A 13,494-nucleotide genomic window follows, 5' to 3' on the forward strand; every position below is an offset into this window, starting at 1 on the left:
GGAAAGGGTTGATATTTCAACGGTTAAGAGGAAGGAATTAAGTGAGCAGATTAATAAGCCTAAGATAGTTGAGATTGAGCCTTCATCAAATCTGGTTGAGAAACTTAAAAAGGAAAATGAATCACTTCAGCATGAATTTGAGATTACCACTCTTCAGATGACCAAAGAGATTAAAGATGGGAAAGAGCAAAATGAAAAACTTGAAGCAGATCTAAAGATTAAAACATATCAATGTCATGACTTGAATACTCAGCTTGGACAAGTAAACTTAGAACTGGAAGATTCAAGATCTTATTATCAGGAGCTTAAAAATATACTAACATTGTCAAGAGTGAACTTGTCGAGGCAAAGTTAGATCTAAAAAACTCTACTCAAGCATTGACAAGGTCGATGAAAATTTGCAACAGCAGAAACCTAAGTGTGACATGACAAGACTTGGTTATGACAATGTTGAAAGCTCTAATGCAATCAAGGAAAGACCAATGCAAGATCCTATTCAGGTTGATGAACCTAGAGAGCAGATCAATGAGAATTTGATGTGTGAGACAAAATATTTTGCAGGACATGAACATTACAGTGGTATCAGAGCTTTGGTCCTACCAACCTTTGGACAGTGAATCAAAGTTTATAGCCAGAAGAGAAGAACGCATTCCATTGATAGAATGACTGCCGAACTGGAACCAACAGCTGCCGAACTCGTGGCACTACTGAGAGAACTTGCAAAGAATCAGGCACAGATCATCAATACTCAGCGGCTCATGGAAGAGACTCTCAAGAAGTTGGCAGACAATAAAATATCCGGAGAACAAAATGGTCACAGCGTAGACTCGATGTCGGTAAATCAAACCCTCGTCCAACACGCTCTCAACCTTCCATGCCGACTTTCCCTCCACGGACAGAGGCACAACACGGAGGGAAACAACCAACCTTGGAAGAGATGCAAGAACAAATGAGAGAAGACTGGAAGAATGCAAATCTTGAGGAAGATATATCCAACAAAGATTACGCGGATCTAAGAATGAGATATTCGGGAGGTGGAAACAAAGGATATTTTAACGATGATCTCAGAAGAAAGTTGAATAAAGTAAATATGTCTCCATTTGATGAATCCGGTTCCATATCTGCGCAAGCGTGGGTAATGAAGGCCAATACTTACTTCCAGCTGAATCCTATGCCAGAACAAGAAGCAATCAAATTTGTGGCACTGCACTTGGAGGGAGTTGCGCATGAATGGTGGCATCACAGCACTATCACATTAGGGCATGATCAAATAAATACTTATGCGGAATTCACGGAGAGATTGATAGAGCGATTTGATGGTAAAGATCCGGAACTCAATTTCAAAGATTTGATACAACTGAGACAAACTGGATCGGTCGATCAGTTCATTGAGGAACTTCAAAAACTCTTTGTTTTGGTCAAGGACATTTCCGAAAGAAGACGGTTGGTGCTCTTCATGGACGAACTGACAGAACCTTTGAAAGGTTGGGTAAAGGGGCTCAATCTTGCCACCCTGTCAGAGGCAATCAATAAAGCGTAGAGTACGGCATCGTCATGGGCGTCATCCTCCCAAAGTTACTCACATTCCAAACCGTTGGTGTTTCCGAGGGACAAACCTCCGCCCAGGAAGTTGTCATTGGACAAAGCTACCAGACAGGAACTCTAAAGGAAGAAACTGAGTTTCAATTGCAAGTGACCTTGGGATCCGGGCCATAGATGCCTCGGAAAAGGGAAGATTCATTACATTGAGGTCGTCTCAATGATGAGGATGAACAAGAAGAAATGTTGGCCGAAGACAACCAACCTCACAATGACACCAACATGGTCAGTTTAAACCGTACGAAAAGAATTGCAGCTTTGGTATGACACAGAGGAACTACTGCCCTAGCTAGTAGCTCGAGGTGCATAGTTTTTCGTGTACAGGGTACTCTTCAAGGACAAAGGTCTACGGTGATGCTAGATAGCGAAGCTACTCTAAACTTCATAAACTCATCTCTGGTGAAGCAAAGAGGTCCACCTACGGAGACACACACAGGATTTCAAGTCAAGGTTGCCGGAGGGATTCTTCTACCCTGCACACACCTTGTTCCTTAGCTAAGTATCACAATGGTAAATCACATGATGACCGAGGATTTCTTCATAGTGGACCTCAATGACATGGAGGTTATTTTGGGCATACAGTGGATGGAGACACTTGATGAATACACTCAGAGGTTGAAACGGATGGATTTCACTTTTGTTGTCGATGAGAAGGTTGTTCTAAGCGGAAAGGCAAATGAGGGTCCGAAGGAAGTTTCTACACACCGGATGGAGGCAATCTTTCGGCACGATGACGTTGTGTGGGCTACGCATTGTTTTATCTCGACAAAACCTATAAAAGGGCATCAAACACCTCCACAAGATGATGAACTCCTAGATATTTTGAGTAAACATGATAAAGTTTTCATTGACATTCCTCCTAGCATACCATCTCATCGAGGGTTTGAGCATACTATCAAGTTGGAAGCAGGAGCCAAGCCGGTCATAACCACACCATAGCACCATCCCAAGAAATTCAAAGATGAGATCAAAAAGACGATTCAGGAACTGCTAGAGAAAGGATGGATCTGTCCCAGTTCGAGCCCTTTCATGTCATTTGTGGTTTTGATCAAAAAGGACGGGACGATGCACATGTGTGTGGACTACCGTGCATTGAACAAAAAAAAATCAAGAATAGATATCCCATTCCACAGATAGATGAGTTGAATGAATTGTATGGTGCAGCCTATTTTTCAAAAATAGATCTTCTTTCCGAATACCATCAGATCCACATGAAGGAGGAAGACATAGAAAAGACAGCCTTACGTTGCCACTACGGACATTATGAGTTTCTGGTCATCCCATTCGGATTGAAAAATGCACCTGCTACATTCCAATCATGCATGAATCGCTGATGGGGACACAACCCAAGAACAAAATAGACACAACAGAAAGGGAAAATTATATTAACTAAGAAAATAAGCTATTACAAACAGTACAGAGAAAACAAACTTCAGAACATGCCCTAAGGGCTTACAATAGCATAAATCTGGAGATAATTTCTCCTTTCAATACCTCCTCTCAAACTCCACTCCGAACTGCCTTTTACAATGCCAAAAATCTCCTTAAATAAACCCCAGAGGGTTAAGGACTAGGAGTACATTCTAGAAAGTGCTAGTAGGCATCCACCGACCAAATAGAAGGTTCCAAAAGCTGCATTAGAAGTCGGTACAAATCTAGAAGAATCCGAAAACGGTAACCGAACTTCCGGGAGACATAACTTTTGAACCATAGCTCCGATTGACGAACCGTTTACATTTTCGGAAAGCTCTCGAAGCGCTCTATGGCCCTATGGACAAGCTTTGCTCGTCCCCCATTTTTCGGCCCTTTTCGAGGTCATTTAATGCCCCTAACCTGACTTCGAAGCATTCTTAGGAGGTCTCCAAAACCCGAAAAACTGCAATAACTTTCAAACCGTGGGGCCTTTTGACCTGATTTTTTTTTTGGAATGCTCTAAATCACAATTACATTCATCTGGCCAATTCACACCTTCTAGGTCACCAAAATGATCGCCAAATTGCATGCTCCTATTTTTTCGGGATTTTCAAACACACTGATAGTGGAACTGTGAGAGTTGGAACCTTTATTTGACCCAAATGGGTAGCCAAAAATGTAAAGACATGAAACAGAAACTAAGTCTAAGTACTCTTTTTTTGGTGACACAGGATTGCCCTTATACCTCTGGATGCTCCTGCATCAATCGCATTTTCAACAAACAATTGCATAAGTACTTATTGGTATTTTTTGATGATCTTATTTATAGCAGGACATGGGAGGAGCACCTGAAGCATCTAAATGAAGTCCTAAAGATCATGGAGGAGCAATCTTTGTTCGCCAAGCAATCCAAATGTGAATTCGGCATGACAGAAATATTGTACCTAGGGCATTTTGTCAGTAAATACAGAGTTCAAGTGCATTAGGAGAAGATTCAGGCTATCCTTGATTGGCCTCCCCTAAAATCATTCACAAATTTGCGAGGATTTTTCGAGCTATTCAGTTATTATCGGAGATCCGTTAAAGGATTCTCTTAGCTCAGTGCACCTTTGACGGATCTGACAAAGAAGGGGCCTTTCCAGTGGAATGAAAAGGCACAAGTCACTTTCGATAAATTGAAGAGGCAATGAGCACTTGTCTCATACTTGCATTACCTGACTTCACTCGACCATTTATTTTGGAGTGCGACATGTCTGAAGAAGGCATTGGTGCAATACTGATGCAAGATAGACACCCCATAGCTTATGAGAGCAAGAAGCTTACACAAACAGAATGCCTCTATTCCATCTACGACAAAGAGATGTTGGCCATCGTACATGCAGTAACCAAGTTTCGGCAGTATTTGGTAGGTGCCAAGTTTGTCATCCACACGGATCACAATAGTTTGAGATATTTTCTAGAGCAACAGGATTTGAACGAGAGGCAACAAAAATGAGTAAGCAAGGTTCAAGCCTTTGATTTTAACATTGAATATGTAAAAGGAAAGAACAATGTGGTTGCAGAGGCTTTGTCCAGAAAGCCCGCCGTCTGCTTACTAACCCAGATTTCAACCGTTTGGAAAGCACAATTGTTGGTAGAATATTCCAAAAACACATTTGCCTATGAGCTAATGGATGGCATCACCAAGGATGATAGGTACAGAGTAGTAGATGACATCATTTACTATAAGAGTTGAATATTCCTAGTGCCTAAATCTAAATTGAAGCAGAAAATCTTGAAGGAGGTACATGACTCACCTTTGGCAGGACACCCGGGCTTCCTCAAAACATATAGAAGTCTACAAGAGAGGTTTTCATGGAAAGGATTAAAAGGGGGCATGTTGCAATATGTAACAGAGTGTGTGGTCTGCTAGCAGAACAAATCCGAACATACTCTACCTGTCAGGTTACTGCAACCTCTGCCAATTCTAGAACATAAGTGGGAAAGTATCTCGATGGATTTCATAACGGGGCTTCCCAAGGGGAACGGAAGGGATTGTATTTTCGTGGTGGTTGACAAGTTGACAAAGTACGCACATTTCTTTGTCATCCCCTCAGAATTTTAGGCTGCACAAGTTGCCAAGTTGTTTTTTAGAGAAGTCTTTCATCTCCACGGGTTACCCCAAAACATTGTCAATGATCGGGATGGACTTTCATCAGTATATTTTGCACAGAACTGTTTCAGATGGTAGGGACAGAATTGTCACCAAGTACTAGTTACCACCCCCAGACAGACAGAGAAACAGAGATTGTAAACAAATGGCTTGAACGTTACCTTTGAAACTATGTTTCGGCACAACAACGGGCATGGGTCAAATGGATACATCTAGGGGAATATTGCTACAATACCACGTACCACATGTCCATCAGAATGGCACCATTCAAAGCTCTATACGGGTATGAACCCCTTTCCTTCATTGACACAATTTTGGGTGATAGTCGCACACCAAGAGTGAGGGACTGGCTTCAAGAGGGATAGAACATACTAAGATACTTGAAGGAAAACTAACAGTGACCACAAAATCAACAGAAGATGTACGCCGACAGACATAGACTGGAGAGGAGTTTTGAAGTAGGGAACTTGGTTTATCTCAGGCTCCAACCATATCGGCAATCCTCATTGAAGGAAAAGGGGAAAGAAAAACTGAAACCACGATTCTATGGCCCCTATCGTGTAACTCGCTGCATTGGTGAAGTTGCCTATGAGCTGGAACTTCCGGAGGGTAGCCGCATTCATAATGTCTTCCATGTTTCTTGTCTAAAGAAAGTCGTCAGGCAGAATGTCACAGTTGCTACCGACTTTCTGCCACTCAATGAAGGAAAGCTCATTTTGGAACCGGCCGAGATCATCAAAGTACATGAAAAGACCCTACGAAACCGCACTGTGAAGGAATACTTAGTACGCTAGCGACACCTACCGTTGGACGACGCACCCGGCATTGCATTTGCTTGAAGACAAGCAAAATTTGGGACAAGAGGACTGTAATGTTCCCGTTATAAAATAAAATATTTATCAAACTATTGTAAAGGGGCCGATTGATTTATCTTAGACCTATTTTATTTTGTTTTCGTAGTTTGTGTCACCGTCAACTAAAACTTTGAACACCCTTGGAAGTTTTCCCGAAGGGTATTTAAGCATAGCATGTGGATTGTAGTTGGCATGCAATTTGGATTTTTTTCTTTGTACTGCGAATTCCTGTTGGGATTCTCTATGTTTTCCATTTCGAAAGTGAAAGATCTTCCCTATTTGGTCATCTCGGTTTTGGTGGGATTCAACCCTCACACTATTCCGTCAGTTATAATACTTCGCTCGGATCTAGCAAATCGGAGCACCATCTTTCGGCATATATATTTCTTGAAGAATTATCTGTATTTGAATCATTACTCTTTGGTATCTGAAATTCATCAAAATCTATGTGTTTGTGTTCTCATCGTAGGGCTTAGATATCCATCTGCACCACTTCCAGTCCTTATCCACAACTATTTTGGCCGTATGGCCTTCATCCTCAACCCACACATCCGTACATAATTTGTCTTCCATCAACACCAGCTTACGACCTGCGGTACGGCCATCTAGCATTCTCTGTACACCCTCCTCTTTTCCTCCCACCATACTCCTTCTGCAATCACCGTACAGCTAATTTGTCTGCACCATACGGTTAATTTGTCTGCACTGTACGGCCAGTACTACCACCTAGTTGCCACCGTACGGCTACTTTATCTTCCATCGTACGGCTTCCAACTTCGTCAATACTTCCCTCCACAACCAACACTACCATACAACCCACAATTCTTGTGTATCCGTACTCATTGTCACACACATAAAAGTCAGGAACCCTACACTTGTTTGTTGCACGCACATAGAGGACACAAACATTACATACCACAAAAGGCAACTTTCACTAATGACGTCCTCTGCCAAGGGTGCCGACATTGATTGAGAACACACTCTACCAAGCCTAGTTAAGCTTCACTAAGAATGCCCTCTATCCATAATGGCAATGCTCACTAAGAACATCTCTGCTAATAATGGCAACATTCACTACAAGCACCATCTTCTAGGCATGGCAGTTTTCACTAAGAACACCATCTATGGCTGACATTCACACAATGTCCTCTATGGCAGACATTCGAGGATGCTCTCTATGGCTGAGACTCAAGAATGCCCTCTATGGCTGACATTCACACAATGTCCTCTGTGGTTGACATTCAAGGGTGCCCTCTATGGCCGATATTCATAAAGAAAGCCCTCTATGGCTAACATTTAAGAATACCCTCTATGGTCAACATTCATTACAAATGTCCTCTGTGACCGGCGTTCAAAAATGCCCTCTACCAAAAATCTCTTGGGTCTTTGGATTCCCTTTAGGAATCACGACATCCATTTTGAATGCCCTCTTTTTTAATTCTTATAAATAACTCATTTTGTCACATATCATTCTTAGATGATCTCAATATGTTTCTTATGCTTTTATAGATATTGCCACAAATTACATCTGTCCTCCTTTGAGATTTGTCGGACCTTCACTCAATCATGATATCATTTTGTTCTTGTGATTATATGATAGGCATCCCTTTAGCTGTCACTTATTTGATGATTGTATATCTTCTACCCTACAGGGTGGCAAGATCATGCTCTAATACCACTGTAATGCCCCCACTTCACTATTGTAAGGTACAAAACTATTTTGTGTAACTTTAATTATAAGAAACTTCTCTCTATTAACACTTGTACTCAACGTGAGTTTGGTTAGTAGAAAGCAACTGATTACAAACTCCTCCTTCCTTACAATTAATGCAATGGTAACAAATGCTGGAAGTGATTAGGTCTTTATATTCTACGTTTGGTATGGGGAATCAGATTCTACCATTTAGTCTCCCCCATCCTCAAATGACTCTTAAGTTTATATAGATGAATTCACGGTTATCTATTGCATTCCTCTGTCTCTGTGCATAACTAAGACTCCCATTAATATTGAGATGTCGATGCGGAAGTAGTGATCCCTGAATATGTATCCTATGGTAATTCTGGTCTCAGATAATAATATATATGTTCATTCCATAGTACCTCTGTTTGTTCAATATACAAAATGAATTCCTATTGAATTCATGTAATTCCTGTTACTTCTCCATCGATTTCCTCCTTTTGAGTCACTGTTAAACACTAACTCAATATATAAGTGCTGCGAAGTTCCTATCATTTATTCCTGCGCGAGCTATTGGGGTACTTACAGGATGTAGATTCTTATTGGAGGACCACCTTTACTATTTTATTTCTTCTCTCGTATGTGCACTGAATTGAGCAGATCAAAATCTGTGTGCATCCATGACAACACTGCTCTGAATGCCAGGAGTTCTTCTTCAATATTGTCCACATTAAATATATATATGTTCATTTATAATCGCATCCAAATACTCTGAATTGATCAATTAATAACATGTATCGCTGCCTCCATCTTCTAGTTGCTGACTGTAAGCCCTTATCTGTCGACTCCTCCATGCTAACATGTATGTTCTTAGCACTATTTATTTCCTCTTTTTAGTTTAGTCATTGACTGTATACTCTCTTATGTCTACGCAACTCCTCTGTTTTTTCTTTGGCACTTCTACTCACCACGTTACTGCATATAATCAACTTTCTGTATAATTCCTTATCCTTAAGTCTGACAAGGCATATGAAATACGTTGTAAATGGTGACATATAATGGTTTCTGATGTGTAAGCTGAAAGATGTCATGTCCGTGGTCGCTGGTTGGCATATAAATCACTCTATGTATTCTCCTATCTGAATCTCCTTCCCTTCTCTGTAAACTCCCCCCAAATCTCTATACCTTCCTTATTAAATACATATTTCCCTTGAGCAGATGTGACTATTCTTAGAGTCACATTAAAAATCATTTAATTATTAACATATAATTATATTATAAATATTTAATATTTTGATTATTGATTACCATATTCAAGATAATCATATATTTGATAACATTATTATAATATATTATATTATATATTATTATATTAATAATGACATAAGTAATAATATTAGTATGCTTATTATTTTATATTATTTTATATCTTATCATTCTCTTATTATTCTTAATTATATAATGTATTGTCACTAATATTTTATCAACTTATTTATTAAATTCTATTGTAACAAAGTAGGTGACGTGACATATGTTATTACCATGGTAATTTTCTTTCACAGAATCACAATGAAGTGGGGCGGGGGGCATTGCTAGAAAAGGAATTGTGCATGAGGGCACCACATACCATTGAGCCAATAGGTATGAGTCTTAACCACCATGGCTAGAGAAAAATGGCTAGGCAAGCAAGGGTATACCAAGGGATGACCACAGGCTAACCGGATCAACACATTTAATAAATTAATAAAAGTGTTTACTTGAGCACGAACGAGCTAAGAACAACTGTAATGTATGAAAATATAAAGTATCATTATAATAAATATAATGGGGTGGTATTTCATATTAATGCATGAGTGTGAAACATTATTATTGTTATCCTTGTTATTTTAACCTTGACGATAGCTTTTATTATCTTGCCTTGAGCGGCCACCTTTCATATTTCTCCTTCATCTATCGGGCTATATTCTTGTTGAACCGATAGCTTTTTTTTTTTAATTGAAATGATGCTTGGCTGTATATTTCGCCACCTCAACCTTCTTGTGTAACTGAGCATGCATACGGTGGACCTCTTGCTTATTACTCTCACCTAGCTCAATGGGAGTTCACTCTTTCTCTCTCGTTTCCTTGACTGAAATTCATTGCACCTCTCATATTACCAGGAGTGCACGTCTATACTGTTTTCAGGTTTCCAGCATCCATCTGCAGGACGAGGCATTGCTCTTTATAGACTTGCACAGATGGCTGTTTGCAATAGTGCTCAAGTCGAGCCTCACTGCTACCAGCAACAGCCAGGTCATGGTTTATACTTTGTCTTTTTATGCTATTTCAGAGTTTGATTGATGGGATTACAGATTTTGTTTTTAATAAGTTGGTCACAGTATCATTGATCTATATAGAAAGTGGACGGGTTTACAGTCTTGTGTATCTTCCTTTTACTACTCTTTTTCAATACAAAGAAGTGCCATCATGAAGCCGAATAGGCTAATCACATGATGACACTTTGAGTATGAATGTGTCCTTTATTGAATTCCTGTTTAAGAGTGTCCACTTGTACAGGGGTATTGTCAATATGCCTTTGAAATGAGTGCAGCACCTGTATGTTATGGAAAATTTACATTGGTTGTTAAATTAGAGATGGGAAACTAGCATGTTACACTTGTTGTACATAATTGTCTTCAGCAGTAGAACAAGAATCTCTCTTTTCATCGAGTAACGGTTAGTTACGATGGCAAAAATGAATACATTGTGCTGTTGGTTGAAAGCTCCTTCAATCGTTTGTTAAGCTATTACGTTATAAACATTAAACTCCTCCATATGAACATGTAGCATATCTGTTATAACTGCCATCTCATGCTCATGAATATGAAATAGTAATGGTGATTTATGATATGATAGTTGTTAATTAAGGCTGGGAAAAACTGGTTGTTACCCTCTCGTACTCTCCCTGAGAATAATTATTCAATGATTCTGCACGCTCACGCTGCCATTAATGCATGTGTCCCTTTGAATGTTCCTCTTGCTATCTTTGACATCAATGCAATCAGCTTTTTGATTTCTAAATCTGATCTTCAGGACATAATGAACCATCTTGCTCTTCTTCAAAAACATTGCTCTATATTTACTGGGTATACTATTATGTGTTCTCTGTCTTTCCAACTACTCTGCCTTGCTGCTGCACTCCCAGATTCAACTATCGCTGTTCTTGAATATGCAGACTTCTCAACATGGTAATGATGAGTATTTTGATCAGTATTTTCTTGAATTTGAATAGACTACAGCCATCATTTTCTTAAAGTGGCTGAATGTGGCCTTGAGTTAACTTCAAATAAGGTGGATAGTCACTATTTGTTATAATACAATTGCTGCCAGATCACTAATCTATAAAATATAATGCTTTAATGTGATTACAATATATTTTATATATATCCAACTGCAGATGACGTTTCTTTTGGTCACTGTGAAGAACTCCACATCTCTATCATATTGCAATCTCCAATGGATGAATCTCTCCTTCAAGCTTAACTATGATATGTGCATTCATACTTAATGCCAAGAAAGTATATGTTGTCCTTATATTAATTTGTCTCACATTCATCATACCTTTTATAGTGACGGTGTTTATTATTAAGATATTATCTCCTTAGTTAAGTACTTTCGATAATGGTCAACTACTTGTCCGTAGTCCATCTTTCAGTCTAGATAGGAATGTTTCCTATCCTGTCTCTTTTGTCTTCAGTCTAGATAGGAATGTTTCCTATCCTGTCTTCAGTTTTGTTTCTAATTTCCTCTTCAATCTACGTTGTTTCTTTTAGAAACAACGTCCTTGTAATTCTTTATAAGGAACACATTTGTTCCTCTGTTAATCAATCAATCATCCGAAAATCCGTTAATCTGCCAATTCTTGAATCTTGTAACATTTATACTTACACATTTCACCTTGGACATCAATGACAATATTAAAATATTTCAATCAAAATTGATGTTTGCTAATAACCAGTTGAGGGTGCTAACGGGGCAGTGGTGTGAAAATCTCACTACAGGTAAAGACTGCAATGGAACCATATTACAAAAACAAACAGGGCTGTTGAAGATAAACCATGACAAGGAAGGCGTTCATTAAGGGTACAATTTACATTACCAAGTTTCCTTGAGGACAAGACAACATTTTAGGCCTGAGGAGAATGTTTGCAAAATATAGCGATGTAAGGCACCACAGATGTCATTTGAATCATTTCCTAGAGCCATATATCCATTGTATACCCCTTAAATAGTCTTAAAGCACCTCTAAAATGCCTATAGATAAGCTCTAAAAGTGTAAAATACTATGGAATAAAAGGTGAATTCCAGGGAACAAGATACCAAGAATTATTATGAAAGTATGTGATATAAAGGCATTATAAAAATGCATAAAGAGGGTATAATGAGGGAAAAGTGGGAGATGAGAATATGAAAGAGTATGAAAAAATGGGTAGAAAAATGTGAACAGAACATATGTGTGAATAAGGAAAAGTGAAGGATATTTTCAATATAAATTATCTGGATGAAGAATGAGGAATAATTTTTTAATTATAAGACGTGCAGAGTATAAATTATAAAGGTATGAATATATGATGGTATGATATATGTATATAAATGAATGTAACTCATTATTAATTGGTTTATACTTATTGCACACGTAAATTCTCTTGTTTTATTGCATCACACACCAAGGTTTACTACATATAGTAGAATAATAAACCTTAGACTCTGGTCAAGGCCTTTTTGTCAAAATGTGTGATCATTTTACTCGTAAATTACAATAGTCTTCATGTTTTCTTTTCACCTTTATTCTATGCATGCCAAATTATTTTGGAAAGAGCTACTTGCATACAATTCATAATCAATCGAATCTGCATGAATTTGATGCTGAGATCCTTAGTTTCCTGCATGTTAATCATGATTCCTTAATAGAATTTATGAACTAGTAGCAGAGTCAACAGCTACCAAATGAGTGTGATCAGCAACATGGAAATAAAGGAAAACCAAAAACATCATAGATACAATCAACAACATTTCCTATTCCTTCGTCACACGGTGTCCACTTAATTAATCTCAAAAGTCCCACGCAAATAAGTATATGTCACTATTAAGCATGCAACACCTGCATGAAATTTGAAAAGTGCCCCACTTGAAGTTTCCATGCCAAATGGCTTGCTAAAAGCTCAGCAGTTGCATTCATCATGTATCCATTTTCCCACTCAAAGAAAGCTTATTTCCTACATTCTGTTTGCAGTAAAGTCAACCAACATCAGTAACATTAACTTCTATATCATTCGTGAACATCTTGAATGTCCTTTCTTTTTGCATGTGTCTAGTATTAAAAAATGATTGTATCAGATGAAATAGCATCATAAGCAAGGACTTGTATCAAAGCTAGTATTTTGCTTGGAAAGAAGGATTTCACCAAATAGCAGTCATGTTATCAACAATAATGACATTAAACATATCAAAATATTTACCCCTTACATCTCTAAGGATTTGACAAAGGTCTTATACCATCGTACACAAACAATAGTTACCTTGAGTCAAAAAAATCCATACGCCCTATATTGCAAGTTGTATCCTTAACATTTTCACCAATCTAAGGATGCTTTCCATATGACAAAGATCTTGAAATGTTATTGGATGAGACAATAAATCTATTTTGTCACCACATAAATGGGGAAGTACTTATTTTCTTCAATTGATTTAGATGTTTCTAACAGATCGACATAAACACCACCATTCTTGTGTCTTACTACAACATTTCCCATCAACGT

At 38.5% G+C, this 13,494-nt stretch overlaps 1 protein-coding gene across 4 annotated transcripts in view; it reads right to left on the reverse strand.

Moving 5' to 3' along the window:
• PDE149 (integral membrane TerC family protein) overlaps window positions 1–13,494 on the reverse strand; it is a 207,863-nt gene that overhangs the window by 193,930 nt on the left and 439 nt on the right. The gene's annotated exons all lie outside the window — the stretch shown is intronic.

The sequence above is a fragment of the Cupressus sempervirens genome, chromosome 8 (assembly GCF_028749045.1).
Source record: "Cupressus sempervirens isolate cs-2001-9-10 chromosome 8, ASM2874904v1, whole genome shotgun sequence".
Classification (NCBI taxonomy): domain Eukaryota; kingdom Viridiplantae; phylum Streptophyta; class Pinopsida; order Cupressales; family Cupressaceae; genus Cupressus; species Cupressus sempervirens.